Genomic DNA, 17,607 nt, shown 5'->3' with positions numbered 1-17,607 from the left:
GACAAATCCATTAGTCCTTTTCTGGTCAAGGCAAAACATTGAACTTGGAGCCTGGTGAAGCCAATAAATGAACTTGGGAGCCTTTGCATTTAAAAATACCTATACTAAGCTGTTTCAGGCATTGAGGGTATCTTTTAGCTCTAGAAATCCAAGCCTCAGTCCCTGATTTACCTCCTTCATTTGTCTGCTTTAAACTACAATATGATGGCTCCAAGGCAACATGAGGGGGGGAGTTGTGGAGATACATGTTTGGCTCTCTTGGAATTCTCAAAAAATGAAGTTGAGCGTTTAGTCATCCTTCAAGGAATCAATTTCTTTAGGGAAATCTCCTCAAGGCCACTATTTTTTGTTGTTTATGTTATTTTATTAAACAGGGCCACTTCCATTTTTGTGGTCATAAGTTGGTTGGAAGGGAAAGTTCCTCACAAAGTTGTGTTCTGTGAAGAGCCCTTTGATTTTTATTCTACTCTTATTTAACTTGGAGCTGGCTGTCCAATATCACTTCACTTGTGTGAAATAAAAAGGAGAGAAATTTCTCTAGTTCCAGTTTGAGTTTCTTCACATTTAGGTGAACTCAAATATCTCTATATCACTTATGAGCATGACGACATGTGGTGATTTTTTGCCTACTATCTTATCATTCTTTTGATTTCAACATGGAGGAAAAACATACTTTGAATTTATAAGTGAAATAAAATTTTGAAAGAAATATGGTAAGTTAATTTGTAGTCCTAATTTTCGAATTTAATGATTCAGATTTTGGTCCTTCCAATTATCAATCCATTGTTGGGTGAGAGGCTGGTACTCTGTATTGCCTTGATTGCCTCCATTGCTTATGTAAGTATTGGTAACTGACCAAAAACTTGATTACATTAGGCTGAGTCAATACGTTATATTCTAAGGCTTTACATTTTGGAGAAGGAGTTTTCTTACATATGTTTTGCCTGCAGGGGGTATTCTATGGCTTAGCATGGGCACCCTGGGTATGTATCTCTTCCTTTCATCCTAGTTGCTTCCTTCCAATTTTTAGGAACCAAATGAGTACTGTAAAATTAGGGTCCTGTAATGGAGGTTTATAACAATGAACGAAAGAGGAGCAGAACCATGCTCCAATCAGGCTCTAAGAACATATTTCCAAATGTCTATATGACATTCTTGCATTCTATATGTTATCAAATAAGTTCTGTGTATGGTGTACCATTTTGAATGAAGCCATAAAATGTTGAAATCCTTTTATTTATCTGTCCATTCATCCTAGTTGTTTCCTTCCAATTTTTAGGAACCAAATGAGTAGACTGTAAATTATGGAGGGTCCAGTAATGGAGGTTCATAAAAATGAAGGAAAAGGCAACAGAACCATGATCTAATGCAGGCTTCAATAACATATTTCCAAATGTCTGTATGATGTAGATGTGGCCCTTACATTCCTAGTATTATCAAAATAAGTTCTTGACATAGTGTACGATCATGAATGAAGCAATCTAATGTTGAAAGCCTGTTTATTTACACCAACAAAAAAAAGATTCTAAAACCACACTTTGTATAATCAGCGTCTGGATTTCAGTTCTGAAAAAATGATGTGAGTGAGCAGTTGAAGCGGCAGGGTGCTTCAATTCCACTTGTTCGACCTGGCAAGAGCACAGCTGTCTTCATCGAAACCGTAAGTACATTAAGAACCACTTTCTTTAAGACCTAGTTTTTGCTCTGTACTTTGTTGACGTTGCAACAAAGTTTGGAATGCAGGTTCTCAGTCGGATATCGGTTCTGGGTTCGGCCTTTCTGGCAAACCACTGCATTTCGTGGGTTTGCTGGCACATCCGTGCTTATTCTTGTTGGATGTGCCACTGATACTGCAAGAAAAGTTCAAGCAGAGATCATATCCCACAAGTACAAGAACATTGAAATTTGGGGGCTGATGAAAACATGTTTTTCTGTATCCTAAAGAAAGGAAATTTGGAATTTCCTGAAAATTCCTATTGGGATTGATACATCCGCTGTCTTTTTTCCCCTTTAGAAAGAATTAAAACCAGTAATAGAAATAATGAATTTTCTATGATTCAGAACTCGTATAATTTGGAACTTACATAGAACAACAGACCTGAAAGAAAATTACAGTGACTCAGAAAGAAAATTACGCACGCACTGGCTTCTTGAATCTCGTCGTCCTTCTCGTTGAAAAGTTACAGAGGGATTCGTTGAAGGATGAGACCGAGCTGGTTGTTGGGGCCATGACGGTACGCCCAGATGACAATATGGTCTCCTTCCCATAGCTCGTTGACGTCAACGAGCACCTGCCAGCCATGAAGGAGAGTCCATTGCTGCAGACTCGGCCACCGCTTCAACTTCAGCTCCCTTCGCCACCCTAAGGGATCCATCACGGAGACGTAAATGCCCGAACCACCGTGGGGTTCGATCTCACCTCTCTCCCAACACTTCAGGTGAGGCTTCAGCTTTTGGACAACGGAGCGAGGGATGAAGAACCTCTGATGATGGGGACGTATGTCCGTCTTGGTGATCCTCTTCTGGCCCAGCCATACGGGCTCAGTGAAATCGCTGTACAGCTTAGCAAGTGATTCCAGCAACTCCGGTTCCGCTTTCCTCTTCGGCTGCCGCTCTTCCTCTTCTAGCTTCAGCCTCTTCTTCTCAAGAAACGCCAGTAAGTCAGCTTCTTCGTCTGTAACGACCTTGCGGCAACGCTTTCTTTTCCCACTCTCTGCCATCTCAGTCTCACTGCAGTCTCTGGAAGAAGGTAAAACCGAAGAGAATGGGGCGGATGTTATAGGTTTACAACGCGGCAAATTACTTGTAGTTGCATCCTGATTCTGATTCAAATCCAATCAGGAAAGACAGTTGCCTAAATTGGCAACCGTCACTCGTATTCTGCTGATGCCAGTTAGTAATCATAAATGGTGAATCTATTTTGATTTAGTTTGTTGTTAGTAATCATAAATGCTCAATCTATTTTGATTCAGTTAGTTAGGACTGATTCAGTTAGTTAGGACTGATCCTGGTTTCTTCGGAACCGAGAAAAGACAGTTGGAAAGTGTGGAATTCGTCAGTTTCAGACACAGTTACCATACTTTTCTCCTGGTTTCTTCGGAACCGAGAAAAATATTTTGTAACTTTTTAAAGTATAAATCTAATTGTAAAATTGTAAATTAAATAATTAATGAACATTAATTAATAAATGTTATTAATTATTTTAATCAATATAATCCTATTAAGGTAAATAGTCAGTAATTAAAAAGATGTTAAAGGTCTGTTATTCAAATACAGAATCTCAAAATCTTTCGATCACATTCTCAAAATCACTATCTAATTTTTTTAAAATAATAACACAAATAACCAACTTAATTTCACAATACCTAAATTTGACCGATCAACTAAACATGTGTACAAGGTGTCATGTAAGATCGCTTACGTGGCACCATATTATCACACCACATCATCACCCAAAGAGTCTTACTCCATGTCACCCAACACGTCATTGGTAAGCCATGTCATCTGCAATGTCAGTAAATGCCACGTAATCTATCCAGGTTAGTTTGCCTTTTAAAAATATTAATTTAGGTTATTTTGTAATTAATTTTTTTAAAATATTAATTTCTGGTTTAAAAAAATCGTACACATTTCATTTAATTACCTTCACTTTACTATAAGAAAAAAATATAAAATTTGATAAGTAATTATTTTTAAAAAATTAATATAATTAATAGTTTCTTCTACTTAATACCTTACAAGAGAGACAACATATTAGGAGAAAAGCAAGATGAAGAAAGAGGTTTTGGACTTGTGTCCTAACCTTCCCCCTCAAGCTCAATTTATAGGTAAATAAGATTATAATATGACAATAATACCCTTGAAACTTAAACTAATTACATCAATATCATCTTTATGAGATGACTCTTTAGTTACCATCATGCCATCACTCGTGTGCCTATGGGCCTTCTCCTTGGTTTGTGGGCTTGAACCCATCTTCCACCTCTCTTGGATCTGTGAATCTTCCTTGGTCTTATGGGTTTGAGCCAATCTTCTAACACACTTGGTCGCGTGGGCTTGGGCCCATATTCCAACACATGGGAAATCAATCAGGACCGGGAACTGATGTTGTGTGTTATTCCTCAATGCTGGATTCTGGCCTTTGTTTTATCATGTGACTAAATCTGGATGTGGAAATTGTTCATGCTGAATTATATTGTATTGACCTTGTAAAGCGATATTTAAACTTGAAGGTGATATTAATAGAAAATTCACAAACAAGTCACCAAGAATCAAAACAGGTACTTTTAGAAAGCAGAGTAAAAGAGGTGAGTTAGGTGATAACAGGTGTGTCTGATGATATTGCAGGGTTTAGGGATGACTATGTAGGCCTTGAGGTGATAGGTGTATATATAACTAGCAGCCTTTAGCTATATACTAGTTGTAATGTTTTCATTCTATTGAGAATACTCTATGGCCTAATAGTATGGCACCAAGCAACTGGAGATCTGGATTCAAATCCCAATAAAGTCATATTACTTTTATTGTGTATTAAACTCTTTACTTTTCTTGGTTAGTGATTTGTTGATATTGCTTTGAGCTTTTAACCATAGATTTTTTTTCTTTAATTATTGTTCCTTGTATTTCCAATAGTGCTTGGGAATTTTCATCGTGGCTATTCTTGCTCATATAACTATTATGTTTACTTGTTGAACATGTATTTGTCAATATCAAAACTGCATGTGCCAGTGAGATTGTGAGAAGGCACATGCTTTATTTGAAATTCTAGCTTAAGGTAGGGTTATTTAAACATCAAATATAAAAAAAATGACTTCTAAAGCATAATCGTAAACGTGGTTGAGATTTCCAACAATAAAACCTATAGGTGGCATTCTTTATGGATCCAAAATCAGATTGTGTGGTTGAATGTTTAGAATTGTTGCAATGAGAAATCACCTCCAAGGTTCAATATCTATATGTCTTAAAATGCAATACAATTTGAACCCAATCCTTCCTCCTGCGTTTTGTTCATCTATTGGACGGTCCATGAATTTTGTAATGGAAGAGTTAAGAGTCGTTGAAGACTTTGTGGCCTAATGGATAAGGCACCACTTTAACTTGAGAATCTGGGTTCGATTCCCAATAAAATCATTTAGTTTCTTTGCTCTTATGTGGAAACGGCCTCTTGGGGGGGGTGTTAGTCCACAATGAAGTGGAATGAATTCCCCCCGCATTACCTAGGTCATCAAAAATAAGGCGTTAGTGTAAAAAGACTTGAATTGAAGTGAGATTACACCATTTCGTCTGCCCAGACAAAAATGGAGGAAAGTTGATTCCTACCGTTTTTGCGAATCATCCACTTTCCTCGTGCGACGCTATAACATATTGATATCTTCCAACACTCCCCTTAGTTGGGAAGGTATCTTCCAACACTCCCGTTTATACCCTTCACCTTAGTAAGAGTAAAGAAGAGATAAAAACATAAACTAATTACATCAATGACACTATAACATATTGATATCTTCCAACACTCCCCTTCAAGTTGGGAGGCAATGGTAGTGATCCTAGCTTGAAACAAATAACATAATATAGTAAAAATTTCCTCCATCATGGTGTCCCAAGGATAAGTACGAAATCGGGTACAGACTCTCAAAGGGTAGAAATGGGTGATAAAACATAAGTTGACACCAACCTCAAATGATTTCAAACAAATATAGTGATAATAATCACTAAAGTGGGTAATGCCCCTCATTTACAAGACGATGATAAAAAACCCAAAGGTACCAATAAAAAGTCTTAATAGAGTTAAAAGGGTTGGCCAAAGGGGGTAAACAAGAGTCAAATAAAAGATGGTAGGAGAAACACTGCTAAAGGGAAATGGGTAATGAGGAAGATAAGTTGCAGAAGTCGGGTCATCATGTGCTTTATTTTCCTAAGGAATTTAAATTCTTCATCAGATGAACCAATGCTGACAATAGTCAGCAAATAATGAACCTAAGGCAAGCAACTGAGTAATCCTTCAATAATAATGTCTCAACCGATGAGACACAATAGCAGCTGCGGTAATGAGCCAATGTCCAAATAACACAAACCAAATAATGAAAGTTTTTAAGAATAATAAAGACACACGACATAATCCACAGTGAGTCCATCCTTGAATAAGGAAGATATGCACCGAATAATAAGTTAGAACTGAGTAATAAGCTGCCAATAAGTTGAACCATGTGTTGTTAATCTTCTAAAAAAGAATAACTGCACCGAGTGTTGCTGGTTCCGAAGGCAGCCGCAAGGTCATCTAAAAAATAGAGAAGAGTGAATTAAACAATAGTGGATGTTGATTAATTCAGACACCAAACCCAGAGCTAGCCATATTAAACCAACAAATTAGCTGTCGATGACATAAGTGTCCCATTTTTTAATATAGTCCATGCTTAGAGATGTAATTATAGAGTGAAACCGATTCCAAAAGGCAAGATAAAAAATTGAAGGCAAAGCTTGAGGATAGACCATTTATAGCTTGAAAGGATTTGATAGGCTAAGCGAGGTTGCTCACTTCATAAGGGGATAAGTACACTGAGTGTTTCTCCATTGTGATGTTAATATGTTGCAAGGATTTCTAATAACTAGAGAAGAAACAAACGTTTTGAATATGAACCTGGATCAAAATCTTCTTACATAGATACTTTGTAATTTTCAGCATTAAATAACTACTTTTTTTGGAACTTGCCATAATTCACAATATGAACATTTCTTCTCTTTGACAAATACATCAAGGAAAGTTACATAAAATAAGATGATCTTCTAAAGATTCTTTCCTGATATTGTTAGTTAACAAATAAAAACTTTCTAAGGGTAGATCATGGGATACTTTTCTGATATTGTTGATAATTAACAAAAACTAAAAAAATGAAGCAACAAATTCGGATTAAATTTGGATCTTCACATGCAACTGGATACCAATATGATCTTTGATTCTTCCAATGCGAATATCTCCTTAAATATAGATCAGATTGACATAAAAAAATTCTCTTTATAAAACTAGACTTAAATACCTTTCATCTAAAAATAACTCCGCTTCAAAAAATATATTTCTTTTGAGATAAATAATGTGATAAATTTTAGTCTCTGTAATCTGGCCGAACTAAGTACTCTTTCTTCTTTAGCCAGCATGACTATTGACTCTTCCGAGATCGATATATCCATATAATCAGATTAAGAATTGGTTGAATAGGTAAGAAAATAGCCTTATAGATATTTCTTTAGATATATAATTCTCCATATAAAGTTTCGCTCTTGATGGCATAAAATGACTAAAAATTTGAAGCATTCTGCTGCCGTATGAATCTTTTCTTCTGCTTGACCTTTGCTGCTTCAAATGGTGATTTCTCTTTCTATAAAAATCTGATTTCAATAATTCTTTTCAAGTTGGAAACTAGACTCAAATATAATTCCAAAGATATATAATTATATGTATAAAATGTACATAAAGAGAGTTACAAATCCAATGAAATACATGAATTGGGAAAGAAAACTAAAGGAAAAATGAGAAACTCCTTTTTTTTTCTTTTTCTTCCTCCCTTTCTTTTCCATCTCCTTCTCCTTTTCCATGTCAAGTCATTGCATGCTTTGATACCATGTTGAAACTTAGAATTCCATGATGTATAATAAAAGTAGAAGAGGATTATGGGGTGAGAAGAAGAAGAAGAGTAGTGGAGAGAAGGTTTAGGAGGAGGAGAGGAGACGAATTTGGAGCAAAGAGGAGGAAGAATAGGGTAATGGACTTATTCCAAACCCTCCCCTTTAAGACCTATTTGTATACCAATATTATTATTATACTCTTCATCCTAGTAAGAGTAAAGAAGCGACAAAAACATAAACTAATTACATTAATGACACTCCAGCATATTCATATCTTCCAATAATAGCTAACTTTTTTTTTCTAGCTAAACTTGTCTTACAAGTCATTTGTGTCAAAATCCTTGCAAATAATTGCTCTTAGGAGGTTGAACAATAGAAATACAAGAAAAAATATGTTAAGTAAAAATTTATGGTTGAAGGCTCAAACCAATATCTCTAAATAGTTGGCTAAGAAAATAAAAAATGTTTAGTACACAATAAGAGTAATATGACTTTGCTGGGATTTGAACTCAGATGTCTAGTTGCCTTGTGCCATACCGTTAGGCCACAAAGTCTTCTCAATAAAATGGAAACAATACAACTCAAAGTAGCTAGTTATATATACACTTAACACCTCAAGGCACTTGTAAAGAAAATAGTCGTCTATAGGCTCTGTAATAGCATCAAACATTTGTGAAAAAAATAAGTACTGCAAAATATTACATTGATATGAAAATCCATCAATCATGTTTATTACCCTAACAAAAACATAGACATAGCAAGAATATCAACAAAGGCAAAAAAGCATAAAGCAATTTTAGAAGTATTCATAAATATATGATGAAAAAGTTTGCTTTCTCAAACTTATGCAATATGCTCCCATATCTCAGGGGCTTGCACTGGCCTCAAACCTGCACATAAAATTGAACTCTACTAAATGAAGGCACTAGACAAAAAGAGAGAGATAAAGGGGGACAGAGATAGACTGCATTAGGGTAGTCCTATGATCTGAAGTCAAGTGCAAAGAAAGATTTCAGACTCAATCTCAATCTCAATATAAAATCTTAGATAAACTAAAATTTTAAATTGAGTTAAAAAATAGAGAAAATCTCACCCAATGTCTCTAATCCAACCGATGGCGCCTCAAACAGAAATGTCCCCAGTTTCACAGATACAAGACTCACATGAGGGAAGTAGCATAAAAGCCTATTTTGAGGCTTCGTAAATATATCTTGCCATGGATATCCATTACTTTATATTTTTTATGCTCATGCTTATTTTTTGAATGTTCTTCTTGTTCATACCTTGCAATATAATGGTAACCAGATAGCTACAGCATCACCGGTGGAGACGGGGAGAAGCTTTAGTGAAAGAGGAAAAATGGAATGAAAGAAGAAAGAAAGGACCAGGCGCCACTGGGAATGAGTGGTGACAACTTCTTTTGGAGGCAAGTTAGAAGTCCTTGCTCCTCCTGATAGGATTATACAGATCAAATTATATCTAGGGAGCAAAATTAAATACACAGATTTAACGTGGTTCACCCAAATCGGGCTACGTCCACAGCTGCTGATGATAATTCTTTAATAGGGAATACCGTTCAATGTTTACAATTTCCTATCCATACAATCCATACATTAATTTACCACTGCAGATAAATAAATACAGATCTGTAAATGAAGGAACAATGTAACCTGTATGAAGACCTGAGACTCGCCGACGCCCAAATAGCACCGGTCAGAAACAACACGAAACAAACAACACACGGTCAGTAATAAAACAAACCAGTCAACGCCTCTACGGAGGCGTTCCTTCTTCTTCTCCTTCGCTCTCTTCCTCTACACTGAGGATACAACGCCCTTCTTCCTTCTCTGGTCTCTCTCACTCTACACTAAGGATAGAGACGCCCAACGAGAGGAATCACGCAACGCCGGAGCAGCACAACGACGGCAAGCAGAGAGTATTTCTGCAGCAACGTCTCGGCAAGAAAGGAAGTGATTTCTCACTGTATCGGTCGTACAAACTCGAAGCACAAAGCTTTCTCACTCTCTCTGAAAAATAAACCTTTAAAGAGCTTCAACGAAAAATCCCAACGTTTCTGTTTCTCTCTGTTTGTCTGGTTTTCACGCACTGTCGAAAATCACACAGCGATTTCAAAATCGTCGGGAGGGAAGAAGAAATAAAAGCTAAGTTAAGAGTTTAATGAGGTTGAGTGTTCTACACTCCAACCTCATAAAGAAACAAAAGAATTCCCTATATGTCCCTTGACTTTTCAAACATGGGATTCCCTAACACCTCCCTACTTCCCAAAATTAGGGAATGAGTGGGAAACCCATTGACAAAATTTCCCAAAAGCACATTTGAAGCTTCGTTGCCGATCATGATTACAGTGCTCTAGGTCAGTGATCTCCGTATCTCAACCTCGTATGGTAGTGGCTATCATATATTTATTGTTACTTCGCTTCTATCGTAAATGAGACAGGTTTCTACCTTGAATCTGGTTGTGCTTCTACATTCCAAGGGGAATAGACGACTGGTACTCGAATGTTTAATGGTGGCCGGTTGATTGCTCCGATCAGAACGTGATTCACGGTGCCCATCGAGATCATTATCTCTAAGACTTTGATTTTCGGCTGTCAATTTGGGATATCTGCTCTCTTGATGCAAGGTGATTTGGTCCACTTCGTCAGAACTCCCTGGTCTGTGAGACAACTGTTTCCAACTACAATTTTCAGTCCAAGTCGCCATTCACAACCACTATGCACATTGCTGATCAGCATCCATTCACCGCCATGCAGAGTGGCATTTGAAGGACTTGGGTAAGGTGAAAAACTCGAAGCTTATTTAGTTGTATCAGGTGTTTGTGTTTTTGCCTCAAAGACACGGATAGGGAATGTCAATGTGGCTTGAACAGCTTCCTCTGGCTTCTGAACGAAACACAAGGCAAAACGCTTAGTTTTTTTCAGCTGCAGTCTCCGGTTCAGAAACCACTGCAAGTAAAGGAAAAAAGAAATTGGAATGATTTAGTAGTTGAAGAGTGCAGGGACGTCATGATTACAAGAGATTGACATCATCATCATCATGATCAGCACATGTCTCCGGTTACCTGTGGGACGATCCAAACCTGCAAACTTCTTCCTGGATTTTAACTTCTTTCCATTAACCTTTTCCTTCACATTCTCTCTCCTACATGGATGGAAAAAAAATTAATTTGGGAGTCTTTTTTTTTTGTCGAAAATTTGAAGAAACGTTACTTGATAGGCCAAAAGTAGCAACAGGGAAAACTGCAAACAGACACGACGATTGACGCCTATAAATCTTCGCCTCCTACTCCATGTCTCCCCTATCGGAAGCAGAACAGGAGCAGCCTCTCGGATATACGCAACAACCATGTCGAGATCTTCAGACGAGAGCTCCTCTTTCGACACGCCAAGATCGGTGGTGAAAAGGGTCTTGGCGAAGCCGCAATGTGAAGGGGAAGGAGCGGTGGTTAGGAGGAGCATTGGAAGGTGGGTCTTTTGGTGTTTTGGTTTTATTCTTTTGTTATTTTCTGATAGTTGATCGTTGATTTGTAATGGGTCTTCTGGTTTTCGTGTTTGCTGGATGGAATTGCGATCTTTGGACCCTTTTCTTTTATTGGATGAGTTCTCAGGTGCGTGCGGCCTCTGTGTTCTTTTTGTTTTAAGGTTCAGTGCTGAGCGTGGTTTGTAATGTTTGTTCTTGTTTCGATGACATTGCAGTGTCACCGCCTGCTGGTTTTACCGATCATCCACACAGAGGTCAGGCAACCATTTCGTGGCTTTGTTTATCGTAATTCTTCTCGGCTTCTCTGTTTTCCGTTAACTCCTACCGGGTCTGCTCTGTTTTCAGGTTTTGAAATTGTTACGTACATGGTGGATGGAGCTTTTGATTACAAAATGTTTAATTAAATAGTTGTCCTAATTGTGACCTTGTTTGTAGTGGCTCCGTTCCATGCCTCATTTCAAAGTGGCTATATTTCATTATATTCCATCCATATCCCAATTCCATTCATTTAATATCTCTTTGGTGTCATTGACATCGGAGATGCCATTCAATTGAGGAAGATTGTATTATTGACATAGACATAAGAGATGTAATTTCTAGTCTATCTGCTTCTATATATGGAAAGTTAAGAAATCATCATATAATAATCAAGAAATTGCAATAGAAAAGAAAAAAGAAAGGAGGTTTGGCATGATTTTTAAATCTTTTCTACTAGGTAATCCATCTTCCTTGTGCATGAAGATAATCAATTCGGTCGTTACGGTCGGACTCCTTTATGGGTTTCTGATCAATTTTTCCATAGGGCCCTCTTATCTTCTCCTTCTGAAAATAAAGTTTATTGAAGAAGGTATCAGCAATAACTGGTTTTATTATAGGGCAACTTATGATGTTCATGTCAATCTATTATACACCCCTCCATCTAGCACTGGGTAGATCTCATATAATAACCGTCCTAGTTGTACCGTACCTTTTGTTTCATTTCTTCTGTAAGAATCACGAACACTTTTTCAATTTAATCAATTAGATGTTTAATAATAAATCCTAACTTGTGGGAGAGAGGAACAGAAAGACATACACCAACTTGTATAATTACAAAGTTATGTTACGTTTTATTAAATAGTTGTCCTATTTACCATAATGCCATGCGAGACATGTGGGTAGCTTTTGATATGTTACACTCTACTTCATCTTAATCATTGATTATAACTTATGATCTTAATAACTGATCTAAATTTTAACAAAAACTTTAATTTTGATAATTGACTAACTTTTTAACAAAGGCCTTATGCTTTTATTGTCTAGAGCTTTAACCTAGACCGTCAATCAACTGGCAATTAGGTTTCCTTCAATCTTGATCGTTGATCAATATCGACGATTTGAACCATTGATTGAGGTTCTAATTTTGATGATTAAATTTTGTATGCACCTTTCAACTATAGCTTTATTGATTAAATGCTATTTGATTTCAAGTTAAAATATAGATACTCTAGGGTTGACCAAAATTACTTAGATATCCCTACTTGGAAAAAAGTTAGCTTAAAACAAATATAAAACAAATATCGGTTCTTAGAGGGTTTGTTGATGCCAATGGGCTGAAATAACAGATTAATTGGTGAACTCATTTGAAGCAGTTTATGGAAAATAAGGTGGAGCAATCAAAATGGAACTATGTTGACAATATGGACCCTATAGTGAATAACTTCCAATTCACCCACTTAAATACCACATGTGGAAGTTGTGCATCAATAGTTTATGTTTCATTGATTCATCTACTTGATATAAGAGAAATTACATGAAAATATACATAAAAATAATTAAAACTTTTACCACAATGTCGTCCCTTTTTTTGGAAATCTTTCTTCCTAAACTATGTGAACTCATTTTTTTATTTTGCTCCTACAAAAGAAATATTGTGTATGCAAGGGAGACTACCGTATCCACTTGAGTACTATTTTTGTTATTTATTTGAATTTCTATGATAGTTTCATTTTTTTCCAATAAACTACCATTTTCATTTGTCTGATGGGGTTGAACTAAAAAAAAAACAGTGGTAGGGGTGGCATCAAGTCGAGCCGAATTTGAACCTGCATATGTTCGAGTTAAGCTTGATTTAAATACTTTGAACTCAAACTCGAGTCGAGCCCAGCCTTGTGTCTAAAATTGGAATCGACCTCGAACCCAATAAATTTAATCAAGTTCAAGCTTGAGCTCGAATCGCGTTCGAACTCCAACCTCCATTTAAAACTTTGCATAAAATATATATCAAATACATTATACATAAAATCATGCATAAATTTTGCTTAAAATAGGGCATGACCTTTGTACATAAACCTACATTAAATTATCTATAAACTTCAAAAAATTATTCATAAACACAGCATAATAGTATGCATAAACTTTATTCAATTGAACACAAAGATTTAAATAAAATATCAATATCAAATTTACTATCACCCAAACAAAAACTATAAATCTAATATACATTTATAAACTCCAACTTTTTCTTTTAATGCTAGAAAACAATATGCTAAATCCCCGTTTGCATGAGCAAAATATCCACCTATGACAAAAACAAAAGAATAAATTTTATTATTGTCTGATAAAAAAAATACTCGTCTAAACTTATTATGCCAATGTGACTTATTTAAAAACATGACTTATAAACAAAATATAACTTTTATACACATTTTCTCCTTATTAAAATATGTTGTTAATTGTGCAGGTTTCTCACTAGTATATGGTCTAGGTAGAGCCTGGGTAGGGATAAAGGCTCAGAGAGTCCTCGCCCGTTCCTCAATGGACTTATGGCTATGATTGAATTGATAGTTTGACAATTACTTTAACTTTTATATACTTTATAATGAACTAGGACAAAAGGCATAAAATTTTGCCCGAACAAAGTCTTAAGTTAGATATTTTTCAAACACGCTAAGCACTAGATAGGCCTACAAAACCGAAGGTATGACCCAGACATGGAGAACCTCGCCTGTGCATGACTTTTCTATAGCATAACACAAAATAATCTGTCAAATAACATGCAAAAATGTAACACAAACACCAAACTCAAAGGTTATATTCTCGGTCCAGAATAAAGGTAGTTCAAAATTTATATAAACTATCCAAAATTCAACTAGAGAGGAAAAAAAAAAGTATGTAAATAACCTTGAGTGAGGAGGAGCACACGAACCTTCCAAGGCCAAACAAACAAAAATTGTACCCAGAACTAGAACTATTGTGTGTCAAATTAAATTTGAACCCATCACCTAAAAACAAGAAGCAAAAAATTCATTAAATAAAATATAAAATTGGAGGCCAAATCTTTACAACAGTATCATGGGAATCCCAAACACTATATAAAATAAATGCATATGGAGAGTAAGTTCTAAACCCTATTTGGAATGTCAAAAGTTGATTTTATAGCTTGACAAAATGCAGCCTCAACCAGATATTGAACAAATATAGTAGGCCAACACATTCTGTTTGCCAATCGGAATAACAATCAGGTATTTTCCAAGCATCCAACAGGCAATAGGTGCCTATGAAAATCTGTTCACTGCTTCTACGGTACTCCATGACTCAGGTTTTTCAGGCTCTGTTATAATAATCCATGATTTCTCCGCATGCTAACATCAATTTTCAAATGAGACTCTTTAAGGGGAGGTTAGTCAACAAAACGGATTTTTGAAGTTCATGTTCATCTCCAACATGAAGATCATGTCAGTCATCTACATGATCTTCATCTTCACACTTGCCTAAGGGGGGGCTAGTCAACAAAACGAAAAATTTGATCTTCATCTTCATCTCATGCATCTACATGATCTTCATCTTCGAAATGGGTGTTAGTGTGGAAGTGTTTATCTTCTAAATCTTCGAAATAGGGTGTTAGTGAGGACAAGTTCATCTTCATCTTCATCTTCGAAATTTAAAACCATTGATTTTAATTACTACTATTAAATCACCAATACAATAGAGTAAATAAAAACTAAATATGATTAATGAATAAAAAATTATTATATTAATAACATAAGATAAATTTTTTACATGGTATTAATTAATAATATATTTTCACAAAATTAAAAGTAATTAATTAATCAAATTCATACTTTAATTATATTTTATTTACCAGAGACTTAAATATGAAGTTTAATATAGTAATAAAATTGAAATGTGACAAATAAAATTTCGATTTTCCATTTCTTTACCAACATGTCCTCTTCTTTTTTGAAAATAGCTTTTCATGCTTTTAATTTTTGGTTTTGTGACAGAGTGGAACTAGAATACATGCTCCAAAGAGGATTGAAATTTGAGATTGAAGCCTTATCTGCATCGTCTATTTCTTTTCTATCAGATGTGTACAATCCGTCCAAAATTCAAGATGAAGCTTACATATGAGTTACATCTCTCTCTCTCTCTCTCTCTCTCTCTCTCTCTCTCTCCCTTTCTCTCTCTCTCTCTCTCTCTCTCCATACCTTCTTTCCCCCAATTGATACATGTTAAGGTTCAAAAGTAAAGAATTATGCCTCTGGCTTTTTAGGCAGCTCCAGTCTTGGATTTAGTAGCAATTCAAGAAAAATAGAAATTATTATTGCCTTCATAAACGTACATATAAAAGCTTTATGGATAAGGAAAAATATATTGTGGGACATCACACCAAACAAAATTTCCGAGATTGTCTCAACTATGGTTCTACAACTCATTCACTGGGTAAGTTAACTTGGTTTATGAAGAGGTTGGCGCTGTTGTGGAGGTGGGGAACCGGTCTTGAGCATGACTTGAGAGAGACTCAGTTTGAATTGGTGTGACTCGAACAATCAAACTCTGGCTAAATGGCAAATGTACAAGGATGTCAATAGTGCTTGGAGAGTGCTTTTCATCTGTAAGAAGTTGGTCAATGAAAACACATGTAAATCAACTAGAACTTAGCTTCCTGGTGGAGCGGATTGTGCCAGAAGTAAATCAGATGTTGTTAAAGTTCCAGATTGGTCAACATCTAGCCCATCAAACTCCAATACAGGTGAAATATCTTCTTGACTAATCTTTCTCATATCTTTGAGCTTAAATACAATGAACTCGGCCGCACTGGGGAAATCATAAAAGACATACTGTGATCAGAATTTAGGAAGTGAAACGGTTTTAAACCGTGGAGATGAAGGACCGATTCATCCCCTACATCCAGATGAAATGTCATCTGTGCTCCACTAACGTCTTCAAGTATTGAAGGGCGTCATGCGGTTGAAGATCATCTCGGACTGCAAGTTGACTAACCCCCCCTAAGAGTTCGAACATTGAGAAGAGGATCGTCTCCACTTATACTCTTTTCCTTCACCCGTTGTTCTGCTCTCAGGTATGCTCACCTCTCTAAAAGTATTTATTTTCTGCTGTAATTTTTAATACTTATTCTCATTATGAAACAATTAGTGGCATTTGAAAGTTGCAAGCACACATCAAGAGAGAAAATTTAATCAAAACATCACTCAGGATCGTAACCCAACTGGGTCCTCTGGCCTTCCATTATACACAACACATACCAAGCCGGATCTTGCCTGTTCAACATGTTTAATCATTTGATAACATCTGAAACTGATAAAAAGAGCATTTGATTTCATCCGTCTCTGACAAAATTATCATAAAAATTTAAACAAGAACTCATTCGTAACATACTAAAAAGCAAACATGACAAGAAATAACCACAGAAGAGATAACACAGGCCGATTTTTAACAAGCGTTGGAAACAAAAACAGAAGATAGAAGAAAAAAAAACACAAAGTCGAACCTTGAGGAGCTCAAAATCATAATAAAAAAATGGACAAACTGATCTTTTAGGTCAAGTTTCTTCTGTCAGCAACGCCAAAAATCAGTTATAGTTAGTTGAGAGATGAAGATGCTGAGGGATAGGGTAGAATGAGGTTTGTGAGGAAGAAAATCGACATCATTCTCGGTGGCTTGTGTCACCCATTTTGCTGTCGAAAGTTTTAGAAAAAAGTTTATGAAAAATTTTCGTTTTGATTTCAAAAACTTCGAAATCAAAATGAAAGTCAAAACGAAGCTCCCCCTCTTGTCGAGTCTCGGAAGGAGAAAATCGAAAGGGTTTTATTTAGTAATCGAGTGGGCTCGTGAGCTCACGAATAGAACCTCGGCTCACACGAGTTCGGTTTAGTTACTTAAATGAGCACGAACAACTACTATTCGATGCCACCCCTACCTGTTTTTCAGTTTTCAGTTATTGGTTTTCACAAATAAGAAAGACCTCCTCCCTGAAGGAACTGAATTTGTCTGGTGGCATATACCGATTTCCAACTCATGGAATTCTCTTCTTCTCGATGTCGTTCAATTCCTTTCAGAGGCTGGTTTTGTCTTGCATTTTTCGGGCTAAGCGTTTTCCATAAAGATGAAGTTCCTACATAATAAAGTAGAATCGCGGTTCCGTGATCAGGGTGTAAAATTCTGCCTCAGTTAAAATGGCCATGGAAGAAAGGAACAAAGGAACAA

At 36.1% G+C, this 17,607-nt stretch overlaps 1 long non-coding RNA gene across 3 annotated transcripts; it reads left to right on the top strand.

The window, feature by feature from the left end:
- Nucleotides 1-9,936: 9,936 nt before the first annotated feature.
- On the top strand, nt 9,937-11,680 carry LOC137959251 (uncharacterized). Of its 3 annotated transcripts, XR_011114062.1 has the most exons (5): nt 9,937-9,991; nt 10,076-10,412; nt 10,839-11,245; nt 11,334-11,372; nt 11,464-11,680. It is a non-coding gene; the product is annotated as an uncharacterized lncRNA (long non-coding RNA). The 3 variants fall into 3 exon arrangements; XR_011114061.1 differs by having other exon boundaries at nt 10,076-11,102; XR_011114059.1 differs by having other exon boundaries at nt 10,076-11,245.
- Nucleotides 11,681-17,607: the final 5,927 nt, after the last annotated feature.

The sequence above is a fragment of the Aristolochia californica genome, unplaced genomic scaffold (assembly GCF_029961685.1).
Source record: "Aristolochia californica isolate CCGP_79_NKW_82.1479 unplaced genomic scaffold, dmAriCali1.0.hap1 SCAF_1, whole genome shotgun sequence".
Lineage (NCBI taxonomy): Eukaryota > Viridiplantae > Streptophyta > Magnoliopsida > Piperales > Aristolochiaceae > Aristolochia > Aristolochia californica.
This window is presented reverse-complemented; position numbering and strand designations above follow the sequence as displayed.